Genomic DNA, 27,569 nt, shown 5'->3' with positions numbered 1-27,569 from the left:
TGGCATGGGGAGGTTTCTCTGCTTTCAGCCGTAAATACGATGCAAGGAGGTGTCAGCCCCCACTGAGGCTCCCGGCGGGTAAGACGGTAAAAAAATAACAGTTTTAGTTCTGCATGTTTCGTTTTCCAGCGTGTAAAAGACCGGCTCCGGTGGCACGAAGGCCGTTCCCGGTCGCAACGCGCGGGCCAAGGAAGGCAGCCGAGGCGTGTGGGCACTCGCCGGGCGTTGTGCCGCGACGGGCGGACGGGCCGGGCAGGCCCGGCCCCGGTGGGACAGCGGGCCCGAGAGGGTTCCCCTGAAGGAAAAGGGACAGAACGCGTGAGACCTGCATCCTCCGCTCGAGCCGGCTGCATCTCCGCACACCGGCAGGAAAATACCCCCGAGGGAGCAGCACCTCTCAACCCGCCCCCGCCAGCTTCCCGCTCCCGAAGTTTCTCCTTCGGGGAAGCCCGGCGCGGGCACCCGCCGCCAGCTCCGTTATATGGCGCGGAGCGGGGCGGCCGCGGGGAGCGCCCACCACCCCGCGGCGGCGCGGGAGCCCAGGACGTGGACAGAGGTAACGGCGGGGGCGTTTCGCGGTGTCATCGGGAGCGGGTGCCCGCCCGCCCGGGCTCGCCGCTATCGCCGCGCCCCGTCCCTCCCGGGCCGGGGAGCCGCGGCCAAACTTTTGGGGCCTCTGGGCCGGCGGCTGCCGCGGGCGGGCAGCGGCGCCGCCCCGGGGCGTTTGTGGGGGCAGCCCCGCGCGGCTGCCGCCGTCCCGCCGCCGAGCAGCCCCGCCGGGCGGTGGGGAAGGGAAGGGAAGGGCGCCCTGGGGCGAGCCGGAGCCGCGTGCGGGGCGGCTGCCGGGTCGCATCCCGGGCGGGCTGTGCCCCGACAGCGCGGCCCGTGGGCTCCGGCCCCGGCTCGGCGGGCGCTGGTGGGGCAGCGGCGCAGCCGGCGGCGGGCGGCCCCCCCACCGCTCCCTTTTGTTCCTGCGTGCCGCCGGCGCTTGGATCCCCGCCCGGGAAGAAGCCGCTCGGTACTTCCCGGGCTCCGTCTGTGCCTGCACACCCGCCTGAAGGGCATCCTCCTCCGGTAGTGTTGGCCTGTCAGAGCCGCCGGGAGAGGGATTTTCCCCTTCTCACAACAGCTCGCCGTTGCTCGTCGGTCTTCAGTGCCGGCTCTTCACTTAACTGGACTTACCGTGTGTTAATTCCTTCACAATGTATGCGCGTGTCCCTGCGCCCTGGAGAAGGATTTCCTTGTTGACTTGCCGACTGTGATGCGGCCAGGTATTATTTACATCATGAAAAATACGCCTGTGCAAATCTGCTCGCACGGTTACAGTGCGGCTGCTCTCGGAGCCCAGTTTGCCGAAACTTTAATTGCAGCAGGCGATGCTGTACGGTGAATCCATTTCCGTCAGGGCGGACCGATACTCCGGTGGGATAACGGCCTCGCCGAGGCAATCGCTTGTCACGCAGGGACAGATCCTGCTGTTTCATGGGATGATCAGAAATAACAATCAGCCAACAATGAAAATGAGTTTGTCTGGTTTTTAAAACAATCTGACATGGTAACGTCTGTTAAGGGTACGGTAAATCGGGCAGAAAACCCCCAGTTTTCTCTGGCACAGCCCATGAATCAGCCGGTGAACAGCATAAACTGTGATCACTTTGCAGCCGAAAACATAAGGCCTTGCAGCCCTGGCTGCCGGAGCGTTACGTGTCATTAAAGTAGCTCTCGTGGAGGAGAGGGACTGTCCCAGGAGCTACAAAATCTATAAACACTTTTCTGATTGGTTTAAAAATTTAGACACAGGAAGCGGATGGTATCTAATAACAGACAAGTGGAGACACTGTTGTCATGGAAACTGAGAAGACTCCCCCCGCCCCCCCCCATGTATTTAAAAAAAAAAAAAAACAGGCAGAAGAAAAAAGTCTGCATATCATCAGAAATGCCTGCAGACCGCCTTGGCTGCTGTTGCCTTTCCCACAGCATCTGTTGAAACCTGAGAACATGCCTGTCAAATCAAGGTCATTTTACAATAAAACCCTGCACCGCCGCCTCCCTCTCTCCTCCCTGGACATTGTCCCACACTTTCCATCCAAGGAGGAGTTGAGGAGATGCAGCCACCTGTCCCATGCCCACTGGTGTGCTGCCCCAGCCTGGCCTGCTGCTGGGGAACCTGAGAAAAGGCTCAAAGCAGAAGGATGGTGGGGCTTAAAAGGCAAAAGTAACAAGGGCTGACTTTTTTATAATTGGATGATCAGGCCATGTTTCTTTCCATAGGCATCTATGGACCTGAGAAATAAAGTTGGGATTGATTTCCTTCTGTTCCTTTGTATTATGAAGCTATATTAAGATGTAATGATTTGGACTTGCATATTAAGTCTGTTTCACAGATCTGCATCACCTATTCAAAAAAAAAAAAAAGGGGGTGAATGACTTTGGGAAGCCCTTTGCAATGCTTTTAAGAAAAAAAGAAAACACAATTCTGTTATAGCATGCTATGAGGAGAAAAGCAGAGATATGAGAATAAAATATACTTCATTGCTGCTGAATGCAGCATGAGAAAATCAGACTATTATTGTCGTAAATTGAAGTTTTACTTTGCTGGACTATTGAAAGTTTATTGTGTGTGAAAGGAGAGGCTATTTTGCTTTTGAAGCAGGAGAGAGCTATTTCACAGCAAACTCACAAGAAAGGTGTTAATGTTTTTGGTTATTTTCTTGGGCAGCATCTCTTGATTTCAGATGTTTGTGATAGAGAGAGATGCCTTTGAGTATTCACTGCATTTTCTCCAAAACATTTCCTTTTGTTCCTCTCTTTAATCTTCATTTTGTAGTGACCAAGCTGAGAAATAGCACTTCAGTGCTTCACCCACTGTATAAATCATCATCATTTTGAAGCCTTAAATGACTGGTTTGCTTGCATATTACACTTTTTGTATTATTATTTCTTAAGAGAACCAGAGACTGGTGATCAGGTCTTGCAGATCGGGAGGTAAATCTTGCAGGGGTGATCAGTAACCTCTTTACCCACAGCTTTGGATCTTGCTGTCCAAAAAACGCAAGCAAGACCTGACTTTAAAACTTGGTTGCAGGCAGAGTAGGCTGAAGGGATGGGAGAGCCAGAGGGAGCAATGCCTGCTTCTGATTGAGGAGTCCCTGTTGGCGGCTGGGCTGGCACCAGGCTGCAAGAGGTGGGACCCCCCTCCCTGTGATGGGCAGAGGCTTAGGCAGTCAGGCAGTTGTTTAATCCACTTCTGATGAGACAAATGCTGCTTTTAAGTGCTGTGGGGTTCAGATAGAGAAAGTTTGGCTTGGTAGCAAAAGTGTGCTTTTGCTTCTAGAGGCGAATTTCCTGTTGTTGGGAGCACCCTTATCGGCAGGAAGGTTCACGGGCAGGAAACGTGTCGGTTACTTGTTTTTACACATTGAAGGAAATGAGCTGGATTAGGTATCTCCTAGGTTGACCCTTCATCACCCTCTGTGTCTGTGCTACTTTATTTATCTCTAATGATTTTAGTTTGTGAAAGTTTTATGATGCCAGGCATTCCCAAGGGAAATGCAAGAAGTTAAATGCTTGTGTTGTCCTGTCATTTTTTTGCTGTTATAAAAAGCCACCCCACCAGCCTCTCTGGGCTATGTTTTCAGATGTGTCCAATTTGCAATTTTTACCTTTTGAGCCTCATTGCTGATACTCAGCTCGGCTTTTCTTTTTCTTCCCCCATTAAAATGAAAGATCAAAAAATGCACCAGTTATTTTACTAATAGGAGCAGTTCTTACAGTTCTGAACTGCCTTTCATCATGGATCATAAATCACTTTACAGAAATTAATCTTCTAATATCCACAGAAGTTGCGGGAGCATAGGAAGCTGAAACTTAGCATTTCACATGGACTGCACAAAGTTGCAAGGCAAATTAGGGGCAGAGCTGGGAGACAAATTAATTGCCCTTTAATTAGCAATTGCTAATGGATTAAAACTTAGAAAATATGTTCGCGTTTCCCAAGTGTACTCATGCTAACGCACCAGTGTGGTGTGTATGTGTCTGGGATGTGGGGCTGGGGGTGAGAATATAAGCAGTGGTTCCAGAAAATGCCAGTTGTTTTCTGGTCTCTGCCCAGCATGGCTGGGATGCCAGGTTGGAGGCTTGTAAGGTTAGACACGGCTTTGGATGAAGGTCCAGAGCAAAGGTGAGGGCAGCAGTTTAGTTCTCATAAGCAGGGAGGCTCAGGGAAATAAACATTTCTCTGATGTCAGCTCACTACAGGGTTTTTATGGTGTTAAGCTTTGCAGAGGGGTTTGAGGGGGAAACATGGAAAAGTTATATAAATTTGTGAGAAGCTGCCTGGCATGCTGAATAGATTCAAGTGGTGGGTTTTTGTTGTAGGAGATGTCTTGGTGTTAGGAGCTGTTTCTGGCAGGAGAAGCTGCCAGGGCTGTCTGGAAGCCTAAACTGGAGTGGATTGGGACTGTCGTGGTTGATGCTGGAATTTGCCACTTGAGATGTAACACAATGCAGTGTGACTTTGGCTACAATTTTGACATATCTGTAATGAAACTGCATTTGCCTTGATGCCTTCTGTCATGACCAAGCCAAAGCAAAATTGTAACAAAATAATAATAATAATAAAAAAGTACTCCAACAGAGCAGTGTTTCAGTTAAGTATAAAATTACAGCTGTGTGTTTTCAGAAGTGATCAGCTGATTCTGGGAAACCAGCCTGAAGCTCTGCAAGGCAGGGCAGTTTTTGGGAAGTGATTCTATCTTACAGTTTTGGAAATTCTGTTCCATTTAAAATGCCTCAAGTTGAGCTGCCGAGCATGAGAGCAACTCAAGCCCTCCCTGAACTCACTGTAAGGCTTTAGGTGCCTTTGGCATCCTTGGGACTTATAACTGTTTGGAAGTGAAGCTGGTTGTCTAGCCAAGAGTTTGTGCCTTGGTTGTCAGCACAGCCCACGAAGGAGTGAGGCTCCCTGTGTCCCGTTTGTTCCCCTTGAGGACGGGTGCAGAGCAGTGGGATAGCTCTGCTCTGGAGGTGACTGGTGAAGGAAGGGGGCCTGGGGAATGGCTGCAGCTCACCATGGCTGGACACACAACTGTCAGGTGAGCTGTGTAGGACCGACCACCTTCACATTAGCCTGGGCTCTGGTGGCTGCTTGCTGGCTGGGGATCAGTTTCTCCCCACCGCTCTTAGGTAGGGGACACATTATGCTCTTAAAAAACTCTCCATAAAGTGCATCTATTCCATAATGCCTGTGAAAATTGGACAGGCTAAGTCTACTGGAGGCAAAGCTTCTACTGTTGAACAGTATTTTGTTGCTCTTTTATTTCTCTTGTCTGTAGTCTAAGAGTCTCTGCTGGAGATGGTTTTCTCTGTGTCCGCACTGACTGCAGGACAGACAGATGGCAAGGCTGTGACCTCTGATCAGGCTTGCTAGGTGCCACTGAATGGAAAGATCTGCCTAGATGTTTGACACTGGGATTGTTTTTTGCAACATTAGCAGGAATTTATATCAATGTTAGCTGATACAATGAAGTTTCCAACACTGAATGTGTTACATTTTACTGAAAATAGATTAAAGCCAAATAAAGACAGGTATTCCAGGAGTGGGATGCATTTGGCCCACACCAGTTTCTTCCTTTGCCCGCCTCCCATGTTCTCAGTTGTGGTGGGACCCTGCCCTGAACTGTTTGCTCAGGCAAAGTGTGAGATTCCCTAGTGGGATCCTAATGGCAAACTGCTTACCTGCCACCAGCTTGCTGATAGAGCCCGCTCACCATGTCTGGGCATATTTACTTTTGTTGCAAGGAGAACGCTCCAGATGTCCTAACAGACGGGACTTTATGTACAAGGCAATCCAAGCTAGACCCTGGAAAGCATTTTACAGAATGGCAGCTTTGCTGGAAATTGCTCCTTAATACGATGTGGCAAAGCCCTTGTTCTTTTTAGTGTAGTTCTCTGCCAGACTTTTGCCTGCCCCACTGGAAGCAGTGGCCCCATGTCTCCTGTGGCCCTGCCTCCAGTCCCAGGCTCACAAGGCTCCTGTCTCCATGCCCTGGCACCTCTGCAGGACCCTGCTACTGAGCTGTTTTCTGGTTTAGCTCTTGGGCTTCATAGTGAGGCCAAACTTTTCCTGAACACAGCTTCTGGCATAGCATGCAGGCATGAACTCCCCGGCCCTGCTCACTGTTCCTGCCCTCAGTGAGATCTTCCTGTGGGCAATTTAATTGCTGGCTGGGCTTGCTGTGGAGAGGAGCAGAGGCATTAGAGGGGTTATGAGAGGTTATTAGAGATGGGAGGAAGCCGTAGGTCCGGCCCATCTAGATTTAACTGATTTATGTCTCATTTTATCCCTAACTCAAACTTGTTTTGAACTGGGTTTTACAGTAGATCATTTGTAGAAGCTACTCAATTAATATGTTAATTTTAACACCACATTTTGTAAAGCTTTAATGTTGGAGGTGGTGAAGGGATCCAAATGTTTTGATCCTATTTCTATCATTATCTTCACTGTGTTTTTCTTACTCTGTGCTTTGCAGAGAGGAGTGAAATTTTAATAATTCACTAATATACTTTCACTTCATTAACATTTTATCATTTTGGCATGGTGCATATGGTGAAGTCCTTAGTACTCTCATTAAAGATCTGATCTTGCCTCCACATTCTTGCAGCCCTCCAGGTGTGGAAAACCCTGGAGGTTTTTTTTTTTTCAATAGTTTGGAAAGTGTTTTTATTTTTTTTTTTTCAACAGATACTAATCTGAAAAAAACCCCATGTAAAGTGTTTTTTGGGGGTTTTCCCTCTTTTTTTGTATTTTTTTTTTTTTATAAACTGGAAACATTTAGACAAAGATAGCTACAGTGGCGAGGTCAGATCCACTAAGTGTCAAGTCTCCAGCCATTACAAAACTTCACCATGTGGTCTAGAGAGTGTGAAGATGCAGGGTGTTGTGATGTCCATTGCATCATTTTATACTGTGGTGTGTTTGGCTTAAGCTGAGATTTATATTGGTGTTAAAATGATTATGAAACTTTCAGCTCACCTGGGATAGCACAGTGCTTGGTGTTAGGGGGAACAAATAACATGTAATGCTTTATATAATCGTGGTAATTCAGTACATACATTTGCAGTCGTGCCCACCTTGTGTTAAACATGGGCTTTTAAATTGTGCCTGAATTTGAAATTGGTGCTCAGCTTTTATGGGGGCTCTCTTTCCTTTTTAAAATTCTTTTTAAAAATGATTATTTTCCCTCTATTTTATTGTAACATAAATTTATGAATTAGTGAATGATTTGTTACTCTTAATTAAATATTGTTAGCATACCAGATTATTTCAGGTATATTCAGAAGGCTTAAGAAGCCAAGCACTGGCTTAGGAGTGGGCAGTGGGTAAATACACAAGGCTGGAGAGTGGAAGGGATTGTTCTGGGTCGGGAACAGTGGAGAGCTAAGGGATGTGTAAGAATTTCAGGAGGAGTCATGTTTTGAAAAGAATGTGGCTGTTGGGAGTCCAGAGGGCAAGAGATCACAGTAATAAATACAGGAGATGTTGAGGGAACTGGCTGAAGGTTTTTACTTGTCAAATAGAATATATTTGCTTTTAGAGGCATCAGGACAGAAACTCATCTCTTGTAAATTGGTATAATGCCATTTGAGTTAGTGTAATTACACTGACTTACACCACCTGATGGTGTGTCAGGTGGTATTACAAGAAGAGTGAGGCTGTAAAGAATGGTGGAACTGGAAGAGGTTATAGGCCTGGGCAACAGGGAGGGTGGAAGTTTGTTCAGAAGGGATAGAGAGGCTGGGCAAGCAAAGGAAGTTCACAAGGTCCATTACAGCTATATTTGGTTTGATTTGATGATGAGAGGCCCAGCAAGAGGTGTCAGCAAGGCTGGATGAGAGATGGGCTTGGCTGGAGAGGAGAGTCAGTGACAGAAAGTACATTTCACATTGGCACAGTAGGAAGTGGTGTCAGAGTGAATTAGATCATGCCCAGGGTGTGGAGGGTGTACAGAACGGACCAAGACTAAGGCCACAGCACGAGCTGGGGGAGAGGACGTGGAGGTACAGAACAATCATCAGACAAGGGTGAAGAGGGCCAGAAGACAACATCTCACAAAGCCAAGATTGGACAAATGTCTTTCCATCTGAAAGGAGGAATAGCAGAACCATAAAATATTACTTAGGGTTAAGAATAGAAAGGAAATGGCACTGACTTCTTTAAAGACATGAGCCATGAATAATTTGTACTAGTTAGTAAACTTTGAAAAGCTGAACCTAAATAAGCTACATCTTTACTGGTATGTGCAGTTTTTCCCCTCCTCACTTCTGTTACTGCAGAGTAGTCTCATGTAGTGGTGCAGCAGACCTTAATGTCCTGGGGGTGGTCACAGCAGCGTCACTAATGGGCGCTGCGCCGTGGTGCTGCCGCAGCTGCGCCGTGCCGAGCTCTGCTGGGGTGACGTGGCCCCAGCTTACCCCGGGGACCCCCAGCTGGGCACTGTGCCTGCTGCCCCTGGGGACCCAGGGCAGGCTGCAGTCATGGTGCTCAGGAAATTCGAAGAGGTGCTGGGAAGTCGCAGTGTCCTGATTAAATACACCGGCATTGTAGCTGCAGTTGCTGCGCCCCAGATATTAGACCCCAGGTCAGGGAGTGGTGCAGTGCTGAACCACCTGTGAGTATGGGGAAGCAGGGGAGGCAGCAGATGGGTTCCTGCTGATCTGCCGTGTCTGGCAAGAGCAGGGCTGGGCTGTGATGAAGAAGATCTGAGAGAAACATTGCAGCTTCAGTTTGTGTTGTGGCTGAACAGGAGATCTCACTCAGGAAATAGTAGCTTTGTGCAAGGAGGAAGAAAACAGAGACTGGAAGAAATGGTAAAATATGGGGAAAATGAGATTAAAACATAGGAAAAATGTAGAAATTAGGCATGTGTATTGGTATGGTCACCCTTGTTCACAAGCCTGTGGCATTACTGGAGCAACTGTAAGCCATTCACAGTCCTGGGGCCCAGTGCAACAACTGCAACCAGCCTGACTGGAAATGGCACCGACATAATTGTACCAAAAGAAAAAAAGACACTGAACAATCCAGCACGAATTGTGAAAAGTTAAGTGTGTTTTAAAAATCCTTTGTTTTTGCTAAGCCAGGGTACCGTTTCTGACAGATGAGGAAATCCCCATTTCCTGTTGGTGACTCTGGTGATCTCTCAGACCAGCACCTCAGAAGCAGCCAGCCTGGGTGGAAGAGTCAGTGTCTTTAGAAACAGAAAGCATTTTGGCTTTCCAAATGGCATGGTTTGTTTCCTAGTTGTATGGAAAGCTACCATTGCAGCAGTTTGAGAAAACAGGCTGAGCATCTTGAAGCCGAAATAGTTGAGAGGTGATTACTGGGGAAAGCAAGGAAAGATGTGGTGGGCTTGGAGGCACAAGATGGGAAGCCTTTCGCTGTGGGTCACTCGTGGGTTCTCCTCAGAAAGCAGTATAGTTCCCCTGCTGCAGTGCTGGGGCTGGGAATCCCAGGGCCTGCTCCTGTTGCAGCGCAGTTGGCAGGAGGTGGAGGACTGGTGTGTGCTCCTGCAGCAGCCTTGCTTCCGTTCCTAGAGGGCTGACAAGGAGGCCATGCACCCTCAGCTGTCACCCAGGCTGATTAGAGACTGTGGCTGTACTATCAGGTTGTCTGGTGGTTTGTGCCTGTTCCATTGAAGGAATGGAGCAGATGAGAGGGCCAGGAACAAGTATGTTGCCCCTGAGCCCCTTTTTCAGGGTATAATTTCACAATGCTAGTGGCAAAGGCTTTTTCTTACCAGAAAAGCAATGTTATCTTTCCTCAAAGAGCTGCAGAAAACAGCCTTTGCTATGCTGATGTTGAGAATAGTATTAGTCTTGCCCACTTGCCCTTTCTCCCTTTGAGGGTTATGTCCCAAGCTGGTGGACTCTACCCACTCTCCATATGGTCTGTACTTGGTTTATTTGATCCAGGCTTCCTCCCATCTTGCCTTTTTTGCTCTGTCTCAAAAGAGGATGCTTGATCATGGTGTGATGTGGACAGTTCAGGAAATGCTTTGAAATCTGGAGCAGAATATTTTGGTAGTAATTTTTATTCTGAGTTTGTGTTCAATCTTGCTTGCTGCTGTTAGCTGCTGCTAGTTTTATGGGAATACAAGCTGGGAGCACAGAGCAGCAGGGATTCCAGGCACCCTGCTCCCTCAAAGACATAGTATGGAAAACCAATTTTCTTTCTGACCCCAAAAACTTACAGTTGATATAAGGTATTTGGAGCAAAAAATCTCTCCAGTATAGAAGTCACCATACCAATATAATTATTTGTCCTGCTTTCATGTTTCACATGCTTTATTTAAGCTCCTGTCACCCACTAATAACTTAGGGACATTGGGGAAATTTGGAAGGTATGCACACTACTATTTCTCAAGCAGCTGCTACTGGCCTGCTTATATTCAGTGGATTTCCTACTGTCAGAAACACTTCTAGCACATGAATGAATGGGCAGAGAAACACCTAAACATTGATTAATGTTGACAGAAACTTCCCTCCCACCTTTCCCTCATTCAAAGCAATGATGATGAAGGCAGCAGAATTCTGATCTTGGGCTATTGGAAAGAGATGGGTTTATTTCCAAAATAGAGCTCTGCTTTGGTGGGGTCTCTTTAGTGCTAGTGCTGGGAATCATAGAACATTCTGAGTCAGAAGTGACCCACAAGGATCTTTGGAGTCCAGCTCCTGACGCTGCACAGAATTAGCCCCAAGACTCACACCATGTGCTTGGGTGTGTTTTCAAGCACTTCTTCTACTCTGTCAGGCTTGGGGTTGTGACCACTTCCCTGGGGAGCCTGTTCCAGTTCTCAACCACCTCTGGGTGAAGAACCTTTTTTTTATATCCAATCTAAACCTCCCCTGACACAACTTTGGGCTATTCCCTCAGTCCTGTCACAGAGCAGAGATCAGTGCCAGCCCCTCCTCTTGCCCTCACAGGAAGTTGTAACTGCAGTGGGGTCTCCCCTCAGCCTCCTCTTCTCCAGGCTGAACAGACCAAGTGACCTCAACTACTCCTCATCTAGCTTCCCTTCAAGGCCCTTCACCATTTTGTGGCCCTCCTTTGAAGACTCTCGAATGGCTTAATGTCTTTTTTGTATTGTCACACAGGGCTCGAGGTGAGGCTGCCCCAGTGCAGAGCAGAGGGGGACAATCCCCTCTCTTGCCCGGCTGGCAGTGCTGTGTCTGGTGTGCCTCAAGACACGCTTGGCCCTCCTTGCTCCAGACACTGCAAACTCAGGCTCAACTTGCCATTGACCAGGACCCCCAGGTCCCTTTTCACAGCACTGCTCTCCAGCCTCTCGTGCTCCAGTCTGTCCATACATCCAGAGTTGTCCCGTCCCAGGTGCAGAATCTGCATGGATTGATTGTTTCCAAATGCAAGGGGCAAGAGGCTCAGCCAAAGTGGGACATCTGTAGGCAAGAAAGTGCCTTGTCTTGTACAAGTTTTGAAGTAAGCAGCATGGCACTCTGGAAAAGCAGCTGTTCTGGTGCCAGTATGGGCATGAACGCTGACAAAAATTGAAGCTTGTCCCTTCTCATGCCAAAATCTATTGATTGTGATTGTCCTAGCTGATTTCAGTGAAGATTTTGCCTCAGCAAATAGCTTGGCATTTGGTCATGTACATAGGTTATATTTCAGTTCTACCTTTGTGTATTCAGGGGGAGCTCCCTAGAGGTGCAGTGGCAGTGGTTTTATGGATGCAGAGTTTGGCACTCCATTGCTGTCACTGATATAGTGATGGTGATAATGGTTATCACTAACTTGTATCCCAGTGGTAGGTAAAGCGTTAGAATTTGGCTGTTCCTCAGAAATTTTTGCTCTGTCAAGTGCATCTTTCATTGATACCAAAGGTGATTTATGTGACTGTTCCCATTCTGGCAGTGTGAGTGATGCACATATGGCTCTTTGGAGCCAGTGGATGAGAATATCTTGTAATACACAGGTGTGCTGCAACACAGATTCTTGTGGTTGTAATTGTGATATCTTTATTTTGTTCTGAGCAACATGCAAACCGTTACTCGTTTGCACAAAATTCAGCATTTTACCAGCCGATGAAGGGAGGAGCAGAGGGCCAGACTCGGGCCCCTGGGAGCATTGTATTCGTCTTTATTGACTTGCAGTCTCTTAAGCCCATGGACTGATCTCAAAGTCTTGTGACACTACAGGAGCAAGTGAAGATGGGCTGTCAACACACTTGTCTTGTGGTGGGGGGCTCTGATGTGTAATGGCTGAACCCAGGTAGCAGCCTTTCCCCAAGTTACTGTCGTCGAGTTTCTGTCTTGGCCACCATGCTGTCCAGAAGAGCGAGAACACAGTTGTCTTTATATTTGGTTGGCTAAACATTTTAAGGAGGAAACAGACAGACAGATGTGGACAGCAGGATCAGTGAAGACTTCTTTTAACAGCTAGTAAAGCTAACTCCCCTAAAATGCCTAAGTATCAGTCTAAAGAACTGCTTTGGCTATGAGCTTCAGAAGAAGGAAACATGGTTAAGCGACAGAAATGCATATAAAGAGTTTATTACATTATGCTAATTACCACTGCCATTATTAATAAAGTGATTTATTTCAAGATAATGAAATGTGCATTTTCATGTTCTACTTCTGTCTTGTGGTGTAAAATAATGCAACTCCATTGAACTCAGAGGTGGATAGCTGGGGAGAAGACAGCTTCCTTTTTTGCTAGAGAGCTCTAATACAACATTGTTTTATTTCTGCACATTAAAGTTAATAACACAGCAAGTGTATTTTGAAGTTCAGTCTTTCTAGGATCTCTATATGTTAAATATCTGCGAACAAACTTTATGGTTGCTCTATAGGCCCTCATGATATATCATTTTGAGCTGCCTTCTATCTATTACATTTTATCTGCCTGCAAAATCCATTTCTAATTCTGGCCATATCTTCTTTGCGATCACTTGCCAGAAATCTATTCCCAGGATTCTCCTTATTTTAGTGAAATATCTCTGCTTCAGCACCTTTCCCAAGGTGGCTGATCTAATCAGGGCACTATCAGTTATCATTTCTCATTTCCTTTGCTAGCTCTGTCAAATGCAATGCACAGCCTAACAGAGTGACATTCAAATACTCTCAGTAACCAAGGCTATTTCCCTTTCTTCTACCCTGCAAAACTCTGTTTGTATTAGGCTTCTTAAGCATATGCCCTTTGCTCTCTGCATGTGACTTATAAAATGCACTCTGGGAAGAGTTAATGTTAAGCAGATGAAATAGCTGCCTCTTTGTTCATCACAGTTAAGTTCCATTGATGGTGACCATCTGGATTTAAAATCCCATATCCCACAACTTGGTCTTTTCAGGTATAGAAGAGCAATGCTTCATTCCTGCCAGCTGTGTAAGAGGGCCCTGCTTTGCCATCAGAGAAATTAGATTTTTTACCTCCCTGTTGCAGAAATTTGTTACCTTCCTGTTGCTGCCAGCCTCTGTTCTTGTCTTTTTCCATATACATGTTTCTCTTTTAAATAGGAGTGTGACTGTATGCAAAGGTCAGCCTACACCAAACAGGGTGCTTGTGTTTCTCAAATAGTCACCTGTGTAGTTGGATCCTCTGCTAAGGTTAAATGTGGTTTCTATAGACACAGGTCCAGCAGTAGCATCCAGTTTTGGCCTCTGTTTTTTTTTTACCTTGGGTGACAAACCTCTTAGTGTTATCTTAGATTGATATCACAGACTAATGCTTGTTTTAATTAGTGTGTGGCTGACTATTCCCTCTGCTCTGGAAAATGGAGCTGTCCATGTGCGTCCTCACAGCCCTTCCTTCTTTGCACCATTTAACATTGCTGTCACAAGCCCTGCTTTGCTGCAGGCTCATTTCTCCAATGGTTTTTTTGAGAGCCAAAGCCTAAATCCTGCTTTTCAAGAGGAGAACAGGGAGCAGGCGTGGCTGGGAGTGGGAAGGGAACTCTCCATGCACGTGTTCTGTCTGCAAAACACCATGCAGTGCAACACTTACATGATGCTGGGGGCTTACCATGAGCTCAGCTCTTGATTTCTTTTGGAATTCATGGAACCAGTTTTTTTGTGTCTTTTTTTCCCAGCACTGTGTGAATGAAACAAGCCCGTCTTGAAGTCTGCATCAGACCAACACCTGTATTTCCTCTGTAGCCTGTTGCAGGCTACAGAATTAAATTTATTAGTTTCAGACAGGGAGAGAAAAAATTAGGAAAATGGGTTTTAAGCTGACAAAAAGAAATAGTGTGATTTGTTATTTATGGCCCAAGATACAACACCAACCAGGTGCTCTGTGTTCCAGCTCTTTGGCACATTTTTGGTGAGCCTTATCCCAGATTATTGAGCTTCTGGGGTAGAGTATTTGCAGTCCCTCCAGGCTGTCCCTTGGGCACTGTCCCTCTGGTTGGCTATGGAGCTGCAGACTGGGGAGCATCTGCCCTAGTAGGGGATGGAAGAGCAAGCATCTGGGTGTCCTTGAATGGTAATTTCCAGTGTGGCTAAATAACAAGGATGGTGTCTAATGGCTTAAAAAACTGCTCATAGCGGCATTTTTTCTAGCTATTTCTTCACTGTAGGAAGGTAGAGAAATCTGTGTTAAAATAATAATTAAATGCTGACAGTACTAAATTTCTACCCAGCGTGAGTTGGCAGCAGATGCAAACCAAAACATTAGGTCGTTAAAGAGAAAAGAAAAACCTGATTAAATACCTCTGAATGTTTTTCTGATTAGGTATTCTTAAACAGAACATGTGGCTCTAAGAGAAGGGTGTACTTGACAGCAGCAATTGCTTTTGAGGGGAAAGGTAAAATACTCAAGTTTTTAATGTCTATTATGTGTATTTCAAAGGATTTCTTGCTGATCTTAGCTATGAGCCACCACAAAATCTCCCTGCCAGTAAACAGTGAAATTCCTTCAATGTTATGTTCCTGGAAAGAACAGTTAACAGTGACTAATGTGCTCAAGGTTTTGTTTTGGTCTCTTTTTCCTCTTCTCTGGCTAGACAGAGTTGATTTGGCACTTGGGAGTCCAGCAGCCATGGTGGACCTTGCTGTAGCATTGGTGGTATTGAAGCACTGTGAGGCTGCAGTGTGCATCCTGCAGTCACAGGGAGAAGGGTTTCTGCCCCAAGGAGCTTGCTGCCATAGGGGGGTGGCATGTGAAATCAGGTGAGGATTCAGAGGTGAGAAAGAATGATATTGGGTACAGAATCAGGTGGCCCTTTACTTCATGGCCACCTCATGTCTAAAGGTGCATTTATAGGCTGCTACTTTTTACTTCTTGTTTCCTCCTTTGATGCTCTCTATTACAGATTTGCTCCTGTGTACTCTGTAGCAATGTTTTAGGGGCTGATACCTACAGCACATGTCTGGTGCTCCTTTCAGGTCCTGTTGAAGGAATGTTGATGGAGATAGCAAGGAGGGGGGTAATCAGACTTGCTGGGGAGCTGTGGTCACCGCAGCAGAGTTGTGGCTGCTGGCTCTGTGGAAACCCTGGAGCTTGAGAGGAGTCAGTGGGATGCTGAACACCCCCTCTCCAACTGACAGGAGCAGCTCTAAAAACTGTATGACTTCTGTGGCCAAAACACACTTCCCAGGCATGTACTGAGTGTGAAGGATGTTCTGGCTCTTGTGGCTCCTGCTCCCATTGTATCAGAGCAACTCTTTGTCTGGTGTGTGTATTAAGGTGCCAGCCCTATGAGACACCACAGGATCATCCTTCCCTCTCCCTGCCTTCTGGCCTTTCTTTCCATACTTATATTTGAGAAACTGAGGAGCACGGGGTAAGAAAGAGGATTCACAGATTATTTCAAACTGTTCTTCTGTTCAAAGATAGCATAGGGTAATGCAACTTTTCCCTTTATTATTATACTCCTGCCTGCACCCAGAATATGCATATGAACAATGGTCTCACAAACATAATTTCTGCTACCTCCAGGAGGTAGGGCAAAGGTTCCTCTGAAGGAGTTTGAAGAAGGCACAGCATATTGTGCTTAAAATTTTGCTCAGCACTTCTTCTGGACTCTTTTAAGGTCAACTGGCATATTCATTTTTCCCTTGGGAGCCGTATAAGTTGCACACTTTTTTTTTCTTCACTATGCATTCCAGAAAGCAATTTCTCAGGAAGAGTGGTTCTAGTTTAATCTCCAGATTATCTGTGGTTTATTTTTATTCCTAGATAAAGGGGCTAAATAATCTAACTGTAATTAAGGCAGAGCTGGGGTCTCTGTATGTGTGTCCAGATTTGAGAACTACCACTTTTAGTTGCAGTGTTGCAGCTGTATGGCCTCAGCACATCAGTTGTATGGTGGTGAGCACAGGTGCTCCAGTGAACCTGGTCTCTGCTCAGGAGTCAGATCCTGAGCCCTCTGGAAATGCCCAGGATTTGGAAAGCAGAGCTAAGGGCATATTTCTGAAATGTTAGAGCAGTCATTTTTTATAGTGAAATGCAGTGACCAAGGACAACAGAATATTTTGGCTGATTTTTCTCTCCTGTATGAAAATATGCCAAGTGAAGAGCAGATGGGGTCAGGGGACTGCCTGGGGTTGTCTGGGTCTTGGGCTGCCTCCATCCCAGCGCTGGTGGGAGCAGGGTGACCTGCTCTCATGTCTGCTGCCTTTGCTGCCCTGAAATTCCTCCTCAGTCACAGTTCTGCAGTGGCACATGCCAAGGTATCCATCTACAGTGTGCTGTGGGGGAATTGAACTCCCCTGGCATGAGGACTCTTCCTCATGAGAATCGGCCACCAATAGACCTTAGTGACAGAAAGTGGCTCTGAGAGCTTGGCCCCTGTATCTCCAAGTTCATGGGTCTTTGTAGTACTAGCACTGGGTTGAGAGAAACTGTTTCTGTACTGACATTAATGTACTTGACCCTGTAGAGTGCAAGGTAGCCAAGCAGTTACAGGCCATTAATCTCCAATTGCTCTTGACAAGTATTATATTCACTAATCTGGGGCCAAACAGTGGTTTAATTGTCGGCATGGACCATGATAAGATATTTTATCTTGGTCTGTGCTGAAGTAGTATCTGGTTAGCAGCTTTTGCAACCCTGTATACCGATGCCCTCAAATTTCACCAGTCGCTGCACCAAGGCTAAAGCTCAGCATTGGTTCTTCCACTAAACGTGCCTTCAGAACCAGCTCCTTTTCCTGTGCTCGGATGGCTGGCTCAGGGAAAGCTGGCTGATGCACAGGTACCTGTGGACATGGGCTGCCAGCTTTTAGTTCTACATGGTGCATCACTTAGTCTGAGAGACCCAAGAGGCAGCTCCCAGGTGGGCTGCTTTTTCACCCTGTGACCTCTTTAGGCACAACTGGAAGGAAGGTGGGTTGTGTTGTTTCTGTACACATTCACACACTGATTTTATTGCTTCACTTAGCAGAGGAGGAGCACTCCAGGCATCCCGCAGCAGAAAATTCCCCTTATTCTTGGACACTGCCCAAGGGTTACTCGTCAGAACAATAATTGCTAAAAAATAAGGATGCTGAGCAGTAAGACTCGTGAAGTGCTTTGATAAGCCAGGCTGTGATGATTGTGTATAGAGGGGTGTCCTTTTGTTGCTTGAATGGCTATAAAAGGCTTCAATAGCCTTTCTCTGGCAAACTGCTGGTGCACGTAGTCGGGAGTTCATCTGAACAAATTTTGCAAGCTCAGTGCCACCAAACACATACTGATCTCTGCTGCTGCTGAGGTGAAAACTGTTTATATTTTGATGTATTAAGTTCTGCCTGCACCCTTCTGTATAGAAGTCTTGTTTTGAAAGTATAAGAAAAACAAGAAGTAAGAATGTGGAGATGTTTTAACATAGCAAAAAGCATTTTCTTCCTACACAGTGCCATTTTGGAGAGGGAACAGCTTCTCCTGCAGCTCTGTTTTAGTCTAGGTCTCTCTCTTCAGAGATTTAAACATATGCTTATATCAGTTCCTCAGCTGGTGTGTATCTGTTGACACGGTGTATATTCTGACATAAAGCGTGGTCTGCATTTACACCTGATGTGTTTGCCATGCATCTTCAAACTTAGCAGAGTCGTCAGGTTTTAAACATGGTCCTTTAACAAAGCTGTAGCATGAGAGCTTTAGGTTTTTTTGTTTTTGTGAGAAGAACATTGACATTATTTTCAATAGTAAAGGAAAAAGATTGGGAAGTTGCTTTTTATCTTGATATCTAAAGGATTGTTTTGGGCTTCACAAAGCAATTGCCCTTATGCAGCAGATGGGATCATAATGCTCCAGGTTGAACAGGCTGTGACACACCTGGGGCAAAATCCAGATGTGCTGGCTGTTTGTGAAGAGCTGTCACTGTGAGATTTGTCCTTCCCTCGGGAAGCTGCTTGCAGCTGGATGCAGGTCCATGCTGGTGGGGCACATAACATGCTCTGTTTTTGCAGCTAGTGCTGCTTCAGGTCTGGGTCAGAGCAGGGATTTCCAGAAGTCCATGAGTAAAGCTGGAGCACAAACCCATTGAAAGTGGCTGTGATCACTCACAAGCCATTGCTCTAGTCAGAAGAAATGGAAAGGATCACATTTGTGAACTGTTGGGACTGCTGTGCCTGGCCATGGGAGAGTTTGCTTTCAGGTTTTATTTGTCACTGGATTTTTTTCTAGCCGAAGTAATATTTGAGGAGATAGGGTAACAACTTTAACCTCTGTTCAGGCCATCTGTAAAGAAGATAGTAATTATCAGAGACTGGGATAAAATCCTGGTTCTGATGAAGGATGGCAATGACTTTTGAAGATGCTGAGATCATCTGTGATAGGTTGGCCTCATCAGCTCTGTTAGATAATCTGTAAAAGACGCTGTCAGGCCACAAGAATGCAGTTCTCTAATTTTTGTTCTCTTGATTGCTCCTGTTGCCCTGATTTTATTTCTTGTTTTTCTTCTATTATTTCTTTCTTCTATTATTTCTTTTCTTCTATTTATTTTTTGTATTTCTTCTATTTTATTTATTTCTTTTCTCCCCAAATCTAAGCATTTTAATGTTTTCATCCTACGTCCCATGCATGCATTCTTTTGCTAGTGAAAGAAAGGAAATGATCATGCTCAGATTTTAGTCTTTAAAAAGCAAGAGCACCAGTTTGATTCTGTTTTATTTTGGATGAGGTTACAAAGGATAAAGTTGACCTTGTCTGAAGATAAAGGATACTATTAAAGTTTATGAAGTGCAAAGTGATTTGGAAATAAGCTTGGCTTTTTTTCCTATAATATTTTAAGTCATCAAATAAGCTGAAGTGATTCTGAATATGGTGTTTGGGACTCTTTTTCCCTTCAGTTCTTCAAATTTGTGCTACAGAAGAACAGGTTTTTGAAACTGTTTAGTGGAAATAAGTAGTGCCTAAACTGTGCTGTTTGGGTGTAAGACTTCAAGCTAGTTCAGCTGTTAGTAGGACCACTCTTAATAAGTCCTTTAGGCTGATGTAGGTGACTTCCTGCCATAAATAACATGAAGTTTCTATTTTATGTAGTTTGATTTCATTACAAAATTTCCACTCATTCATCTGCTCTGCTGTGATTTATTTGTGTATTGTGAAAGCATCATCCATCACAGAGCTTTTGTGGGCCTGTGTTACCGACTTGCTCAAGACCTGCCCTCATGCTGCAGTTGTTTCCAGTCACAGAATAAGGCAGTCACAAAGTATTACCATCCCATGGATGCATCCTCTGCTTCTCCAGCTGGGAGACTGCAGTCAAACAAGGTGATTTTGCCTGCCTGGGTCCATAAGGGTCGATGCATTTTGGTTGCAGCACTGAGGACTCTGTAATTGGCAGTTGTGGTGATGAGACTAAGACTTCAGGTGTTCTGCCAAATCTGGCAGGGAGTTGCCTGCTTGCTTTTTCTTTGGCAATTCTTTGTAAAACCACAGCTACAAGAGGATGTTCCTTTTCCTTTTTTTTTTTTCTTTTTTTGCCTCTTCTAGGCAACCTAGGAAGAACTTTTTAGAGTGTGCTGCTGTCTGTGGCTCATATCTGTCATCATGCTGTAGACAGACATCCTCTCTTCTACCAAAATATGGAAGATTTCCAGTTAGCTGTGTGGAAACTGAGGAGTGGGCAGTATTTTTTCCTAGAGTCTCCTTGTTACTCTCTCATGTAAGCTGTTAATTGTTTTATGTTCACTGTTCATGCTTGAAGATTTTTAAGAGGAGGATTGATACTTTGAACCCTTAAAAAACAAAATTAGGCAAAGTGGAAATGGCTTTGATTGCCAGTTTGGTCTATGATGCTGTGCTCTTTTCACTGCACCACAGATGAAAGCCTATGTTTATTCCTAAAAAAAAATCTGATGCTCACCTGAGTTCAGTTATTTACTTGGAGGAAAAAAGTTTCCTTAGACATGAGAAGGCTATTTAAAAATCTGTGTTGGACATTTTAATTGCAGCAAGTGATGAATCCTTTGAAGTTTTATTACCTATTATATACTTGATTCAAAAGTTACCTTTTGCAATAGCTTAAGGTTTTTTATTTGCCTGAGATTATTAACATTTCTGTTTCAAGCTTTCAAAGAGAAACTTTCTGAGCATGATTATGAACATTAGGTTAATGCATAATCCCCACTCAAAGGTTCTCCTAGATTTTCATGTGCTTGTTTAGAGGCCGTTCAAAGGTGCTTAGCTTTAATTGCCATTATGTGAGCACACAGAAATAAGGACCCAAGAGTCTTATCAATTATTCTGTTCACAAATTCGTTTTTAGATTGTTTCAGAGCTGTTCTAAGTTAAATTTGCATTGAAGTTACTGGGACTTTTAAAGGTACTTATCCTATTGGGCTGAAGATTCTTTTGTCTCCTTATTTAAATGCTCAGTGATTGTACCTTTCTTGGTCTTCATGTAATTGCTGAGGATTTATTTTTTGTGACATTGTTTTTGGAGGTATTTTATCTACATGCAAACTTTTGGCTGCTGACATAGAAATAGTACAAGCCTGTTTAGAAATGGCACAAGCATTTGAGTTTTTGTGGCTTTCAATGAGCTGCAACATCTTAAATACTTGAGTTGAAAAGGAAAAAGGAACCTTGTATTTTAATAACCTTCTCAAATATTACTTGAAGGACTATAAATGGGAAATGGAACTGAAAGGTAGCTGGACCTACATCTTCCACCATCCAGGAGAAGCCTTTTCTGTATTAACAGCTCCTACTTTAGTGTCTTATCTAAAGATATGTGAAGTGCACAGGGGAATTTTAGAGTGAGTTATTGTCAAGTAAAAAACTGGAAATGCATTTCTAGAATGCAGGAAAGGACTGGTGTGTGGGGAAGTCTCTTTGGGGCAGCCTGCCCAATACCAGAAGGTCACAATAAGGCTGAGAAAAAAAAAATCAACCATTCGTTACACTCCAAAACGGAGTAGAAAATATCTTTTTATGTGCTTATACTGTAGAATTGATAATAGGCTTGTAGGAATCATACAGAAGTGTGCTACCCAAATTATGAACAGCTTTCTAGCACTGTGATGATAACACCAATGCCAGTAGCGGTAAAACACAACAGGCTGAATTCTGTCTCATCAGAAGATTTCAAGCAGTCCCTGACCTTGCTTGTCCCACTTAGGTGCATCACTGAGCATGGGGCACCAGAAGTTGGGCTCTGTGGGATTGTGGTCTCTGAGCTGCCTGTCTTCTCACATGTATATTGAAACCAATATCATGGGCTGGTGAGAAGTACAGAAATGCTGTTTTGAGCCCTGTCTCAGCCAGATGTTAGGAGCACAAGAAATGTCCCGGTTAATTGGAATTAGTTGAGCTCAACACCCTGCTGTCAGGCAGGCAGTGGGAGATGCCACCCAGCAGCCTCCATCCCTGTCCCACTTCTGGTCCCAGCCTGGGTGGTGGGAGTTTGTGTCCCCCCAGAGCAGTCACAGCAGTGCTGCCCCTGCTGCTGCCTGGGGGGAGCCTGAACTGCAGGTGATTCTGATCTTGGAGAAATAAATAATGCATGTGTGGAGGGGTACCTTCATCAGCTTCCTTCACTGGCCTTGCAGGTCTTAAAGCTACCATGTTGTGCCCAGCTCTTTATTTGTACCTGCCCAAAATCTTGTATGCCACTGTGTCCTTGGCACAGCATTCACCCAGTGGCATGGCCTGACACCTTAACCTCTGATTTTGTTCAGCTCATCAGTTGTTTTCCATTTTGCCTTTTCATATTTTTTTAAAGAACATTTTTGAACTCAGGGCTTACTAAAACATTTTGTTTTGTCTTTTTAACATTAATATTTTTTGTTTAGTTAAAATTCTCCTCTTTTTGACCAAACAGCCTTGTGTGTGTTTGGTGAAAGAAAGTTGATCAATTTTAAAGTAAATTTTCTCTTAGAATAAAGCTTCTTATTTGCAAAAAATACTGAGGTTATGATTTTTTGGATCTCAAGCCCGGTGGACATTTCCAGGTTATCATGGAAAGCAGTCTTCCCCAAATTTTCTCCAGGAAAATCAAATGCAGTTTGTCGTGAATCCCAGCTAATTTATTCCTTGTTCCATAAATGTTATCCCCTACCAGTCCAAAGGCTGTCATTACGCTGCTGTCATTAACCATCTGTTTAGCATGTAAAACTCCTCAGGGCAGGGATCACATCTTTGCTTTGTACTGTGTAAAGCTGAGCCTGTGGCTAACACTTGAGAAACAATTAATGATAATGCAGCTCAGTAGGGTACTGGGATACCAAGCTAATAAGAGTGGTATAAATGCTTGGCTGGATGGGATTAGAGGGAACTTCTGTGTCCCAGTGGTGTTTCTCCAGCAGGTGAAAGGAAATAATCTTAAAACATCATATGACAAGGAGCAGTGAGAAAATAAACAGCATTTCTGAAGTATGTAAAAGAGAAAAGAATGCAAGAGAATCACAGTTTGGGTGTGTGTTATGCTTTATTATTATTGTTTTAATGAGATTTTTACTAAATAAGTATATTTTTCTCTACCATAAAATAAGGGACCATTTCAGAACATTGGTATCATTAGTGCCTGTGTTGTCCTTTGCATGGTCTTCTGCATGCATTATAAGTCGATGCTTTATTGTATTTTCCTTTGTATCTTAATGAACCCTGTGTGTCGGGGAGAGAGAGAGACAAGCTCAGTAGATTTTCATCTTATGTTAATCCATCAAAATCAAGTTAGTTGCGAGAGCTGGAGGAGGTGCGTGTGTGCGCAGACGTCAGCGCCCAGCCAAAAGCTTGCCAGTTGCCCAGCAACCTTCCTGGTGGAAGATGGATGTCCTGCCACCCGCCCCGCTTTTAGCGGAGCTGCAGTGTGTTCACCGTGCCGCATCCGCGGCACACAGAGGGGACCGGCATGGCTCAGCTGCTGGGGGATGTCGCCTCTCTCAATGGCTGGCTCTTGTGCTGGGCTGGAGAAAATGCATTTCATGCTATCCTTGTTAAAACTGTTAATTCGGCTGACTACATCGTGTTGGTTTGGGAGCAGGTGCTGTGAGATCGTTCACATTGATGGTATTGCTCTTCCCCTCCATCAGGGTCTTAAAGCCGTATTGCGATCAGAATCTCTTCCTCCTTTCCAGAAAGGTCCTTACCTGTAGTAACAAATAAAACCGTGGGCTGTAGGAACTCAGCAAATGCTGTATGTGTTGCTGACCTCTCTCTCTTTGGTAGTTTCTTTTGTTCCTGAGCTGGGCTCAGCTTGGCATGGCCAGGTCTGACCACCACACCAGCTGTGCTTCCCTGTCCTGTGGCTGACCGGCATTAGGACACTTGGGCACACACACAGTGCACCAGGTACCGCTGGGTTGCAGCCTAAGAAGCCTTTGGAGGAATCAGAGGGCTCTTGCTGTTGAAGAGTGTTGTGCAAAGCCAACATTTTAATGCCGAATACGACTTGATGGTGTCTCCTTAATTTGATGGAATATTTAATTATTATAGGATGCACTTGTTCGCTGTTTGGTTTCCTTTAGAAGATGTGTCGATCTTGTTCTCAAGGATAAATTTAAAATGCTTGCACATTTACAGCGGTTGGACTAAATCCTGCTGAAAACCTCGCACAAAATCCTGCCTGTGTAATCGCAGATATCTTTCATGGTCTGCCTCTGGTGCCTTTATTTATGTTGACAAGCTTTTTACTTAGGGTTTGATTCAGGAAAGCTGTTACAAATGTACTTGACTTTAAATCTTTTTATAGGCCTATTGAAAGTAATGAACTTCTCGACAGGTTGAAACTTGAACGTGTGCTCTGCTGGATCTGGACGTGTGTGAGTGATGTTGAGAAAGCAGGACCTGGAGCCCAAGGAAGGCAAAAAGGGCTATGCTGGCGTAGGTGCTGTTGTGTCAGGCTCTTTGACCTGCAAATTAGGGTACAGAAACATAGAAGAGGTATCAGGGAAAGTGCCAATTCTCCTAAAACAAAAACATTTTACAGCCCCTTAAACTGAGAAAAATCTGCCCCAACCCAAGAAACATTGCTCTGCTTTGTCTGTGTTGCTCCCTCCGTTGACCCCGGAGCAGCTGTTTGTGGGCATGCAGCTGCTGTGGAGCTGTTTCTGGCACCTGTGTCCTGGGGTGACCCTGTCCATGTGCCCGTGACCGTAGGGGAGCAGGGAGTGCCCTGAGAGATGGTGTTTGTGTGGGCAGGCAGGGAAAACTCACAGCAGCACTGAGCTGCCTGTGGGAGAGCAACGTGGCTCTTGCTTACTCTGGTCTTTTATATGTGGCAGTTATGTGTCATTTCAAATGCACTTTCTGGTGGCAAGCCATTTATCAACTGGTTATTGAACTTGTTATTTTCTAAAGCATATAGTGAGTGGCTCTTGATTGAAAAGCTGCTGTTCTGTCTCTTTGTTCTTCCACCTTGCAAGGATTCTTTCTTATTCATTTTGTTAAAGTCCTTCAACTCTAGATTGACAACTTCCATCTCCTGGATCGTGGAGCTTTGTTCAGTGACAGCTTTTGATTTCCTCTGTGCTGTTTCTAAAATGGCTGTGTACAGGGTGGCAGAGGAAAGTACCTGGAAGTGGGGCATTGGATGGCTGAAGTTCAAAAGGACAAATGTTTTCCGAATGCTGGTGTGCTTATTTGTTGGGAAATGAATAGGGAGTATGAAAAACTAATATTGTGTTTACCAGACTGGAGCCTGGATAACAACAAAATGCTACATATTAAGATTTTAATTGAGTGATTCATGGGTTGTTGAGGAGAAACATTTCTTGCAGTTGAAAGTGTGATCAGGCAACAAGTGGTTCCTGTCCCAGTCTGAGCACAACTCTTGTCGTACTCATTCCTAATTATGAGATTTGTGTCTTGTCATCTCTTTAGCCAAATTCAACAAGTGTGGGTTCCACTTCTTTTGACAGATATATTGGTTTGCTGCTTATGGGTTCCCATTTCAGGACAGGTCAAAGAAAGACTTTCCTTCTCGTTGTTAGATCAACTTTCTTTTTCTGCCTTCACTGAGGAGTCAAATGGGAATATGCTGTAAGCTGCATACTGAAAAGAAAGGTGGGGTCTGGGCAGGGAAGTATGCTCACCCTTGCCAGTGCTGGTCCTAAGGAGCATCTTTAATCTGTACTGTGGAGACTCCTGGTGAACCTGATTATGACCTGTGATCCTGCCTTTACTCCATGTTCTATAAACACAGAATAAAAAAGACTGTTTCCAGTCTTAAATGGATTTATATTATAAGAAATTACCTTGTAGTAGGTGCAGGTAAACTGTTAGCTTCGAGCCTTTATTACAGACGTTGGAAGTGTTCCAGCTGGGCTATCTGTCCTGGGCAGTGGGACTCACCTGGCTGGTGGCTGTGGGTGCACACACCTGTGCAGGCAGGCAGGCATCCCTTCACAGTCCCCAGAAGGAAATGAGCATGCAGGGTACAAACTGGCTCAGGCAAAGCAGTGCTACTGACATGATAATTGTCTGTAGGAATGCTGCTCTGCCTCTCCCCTGGAGCCCAGGTGAGCAGTGCAGTGACAGGCAGAGGTCAGCACTTTGCAGCATCTCGGATTATGTGCTGCAGATCACAAGTGTAACACCACAGCAAGCTCAGTGTCATTTGACTTAGCTTGCATATGTTCAGAGCTTGATTCTGCTCGATGCTGGGTATTTCTACTGTCCCGCAGGATGGAAAGGAATTGAGAGCACCCAGTACAATCCATTATGTCCTAGAGAAGTGCAGAAGGGTAGAGAAGCAAGGAAGCTAATCACAAAGAGCCGCTAAAGCAGCAACAAGAATGTCTTCTCTTTTTTGAGACCATTTAATCTTTTTGAATGAGTAATACAATATTTATAATATTATAGTAGCTCTAATAACTTGCTTAAAAATTAAAAATAGTTAATGGGTGAAGTGGAATAAGCATGGTTAATGCTTCTCACTGATGTGCCTCTGTACCTCCTGCTAGAACAGTTTTATTTAAATGCATAATTTTCTCCCATTGTAACAACACTGACTGGAGCAAACATGCTGGCTCTGTATTGCCTTGGATAGTATTTATAAAGCTCCCTCTCAGGTGTGTGTTCCAGTTGTCTGGAGCACCACATCCTTATGTCAGATGAATTATCCTTTAGCAGAGGAGGGCTTTCCAGCAAAATGCATTGATCTGTAAGGTCCCTTTTCAAGATGCAATACTAGGATCTGTTGTGATAGGTGAGTTTTGTGTATTATTTTATGTGTTATTAGGTAAGATTCCCTTAATTCCTGGAGGTTAGCCCCAGACTCAGTTCAACCCTCAGGGAAGTGCTGTTTCCTGCACTGCTTTCCCAAATCAATAGAAAGCTCTGCTGTGCTGGAAGAGTCAAACTGCTGATCACAGTCCTCAGCTGGACACTGCTGGAGATATTGTCGACAGCTTGGACCTGTTGTGTGTGGACTTGGTGAACTGAAGACACAGTTCTGGATTTGTTACAGTTGGGTGGTACAAAGCTTATAGGACAGCTGTGTTTTACTTTGTTGAAGACATGCACCAGTGTATTTTGTGACAATCTCCATAGCACTGAAGGCTTCATGCCTGGTAGATTGCATGGCTATTGCTAAAAGAGAGGTGATAAAACACAAGAAATTTCAATAAGGTCACCATCTGTTAGAGCAGGGTGGAGATTCCTACCCAGAGTTGATGGCAATGTTTTCTTTCTCAGAAAGAATTCAGAAGGATCTCTGTGGGATAATTTAGTGTTGGTGTAAAATGTAAGTCTGGCTGCCAACTGGGTTGACGGACAGGGAAGGATTCAGAGCAAGGCAGAGCATTTCTTAAAATTCCTTAAAATCCTCAGTGTGAGCAGACTCCTTGGAGCACTGTCCATGCTCCACCAAACTCAGCTCAGGCTTTGACTGGTCAGTCTCTGTCCATGGTCTGACCCTGGTGAAGTGCAGGGAGAGCTACGTGTTGTGTCCCAGCGCCCGCAGTTCAGTCTGTGCAATACGATGAAGTGAGGTAGTGCTTAAACATTTTCTGGTGACTGTAGATAACTTATGGTCAAAAATTCTAACAGAAGTTGATACAGAAGATCTCTGGTCTGTTTCTGTTAACTTCTTAAGCCTCTTGGAAATTCACAATGAGCAAACGTGTGCAAGAGGAAGATCCCGGGTAACTGTCAGCAGCTTAGCCTGACATCAATCCCAGGCAAAA

The 27,569-nt window shown here is 45.0% G+C and overlaps 1 protein-coding gene across 4 annotated transcripts in view; it reads left to right on the top strand.

The window, feature by feature from the left end:
* Positions 1-483: 483 nt before the first annotated feature.
* FOXN3 (forkhead box N3) overlaps positions 484-27,569 on the top strand; it is a 208,348-nt gene continuing 181,262 nt past the window's right edge. For 3 of the 4 annotated variants that reach the window (XM_041410450.1, XM_041412106.1, XM_041409629.1), the window contains exon 1: positions 486-556. The gene's annotated coding sequence lies outside the window, so the exon portion shown is untranslated. Of the gene's footprint in view, positions 557-27,569 lie in introns of all 4 variants that reach the window. The other variant, XM_041411259.1, reaches the window with a different exon arrangement.

Source organism: Onychostruthus taczanowskii, unplaced genomic scaffold, assembly GCF_017590055.1.
Source record: "Onychostruthus taczanowskii isolate IOZ18803 unplaced genomic scaffold, ASM1759005v1 scaffold1, whole genome shotgun sequence".
Lineage (NCBI taxonomy): Eukaryota > Metazoa > Chordata > Aves > Passeriformes > Passeridae > Onychostruthus > Onychostruthus taczanowskii.
This window is presented reverse-complemented; position numbering and strand designations above follow the sequence as displayed.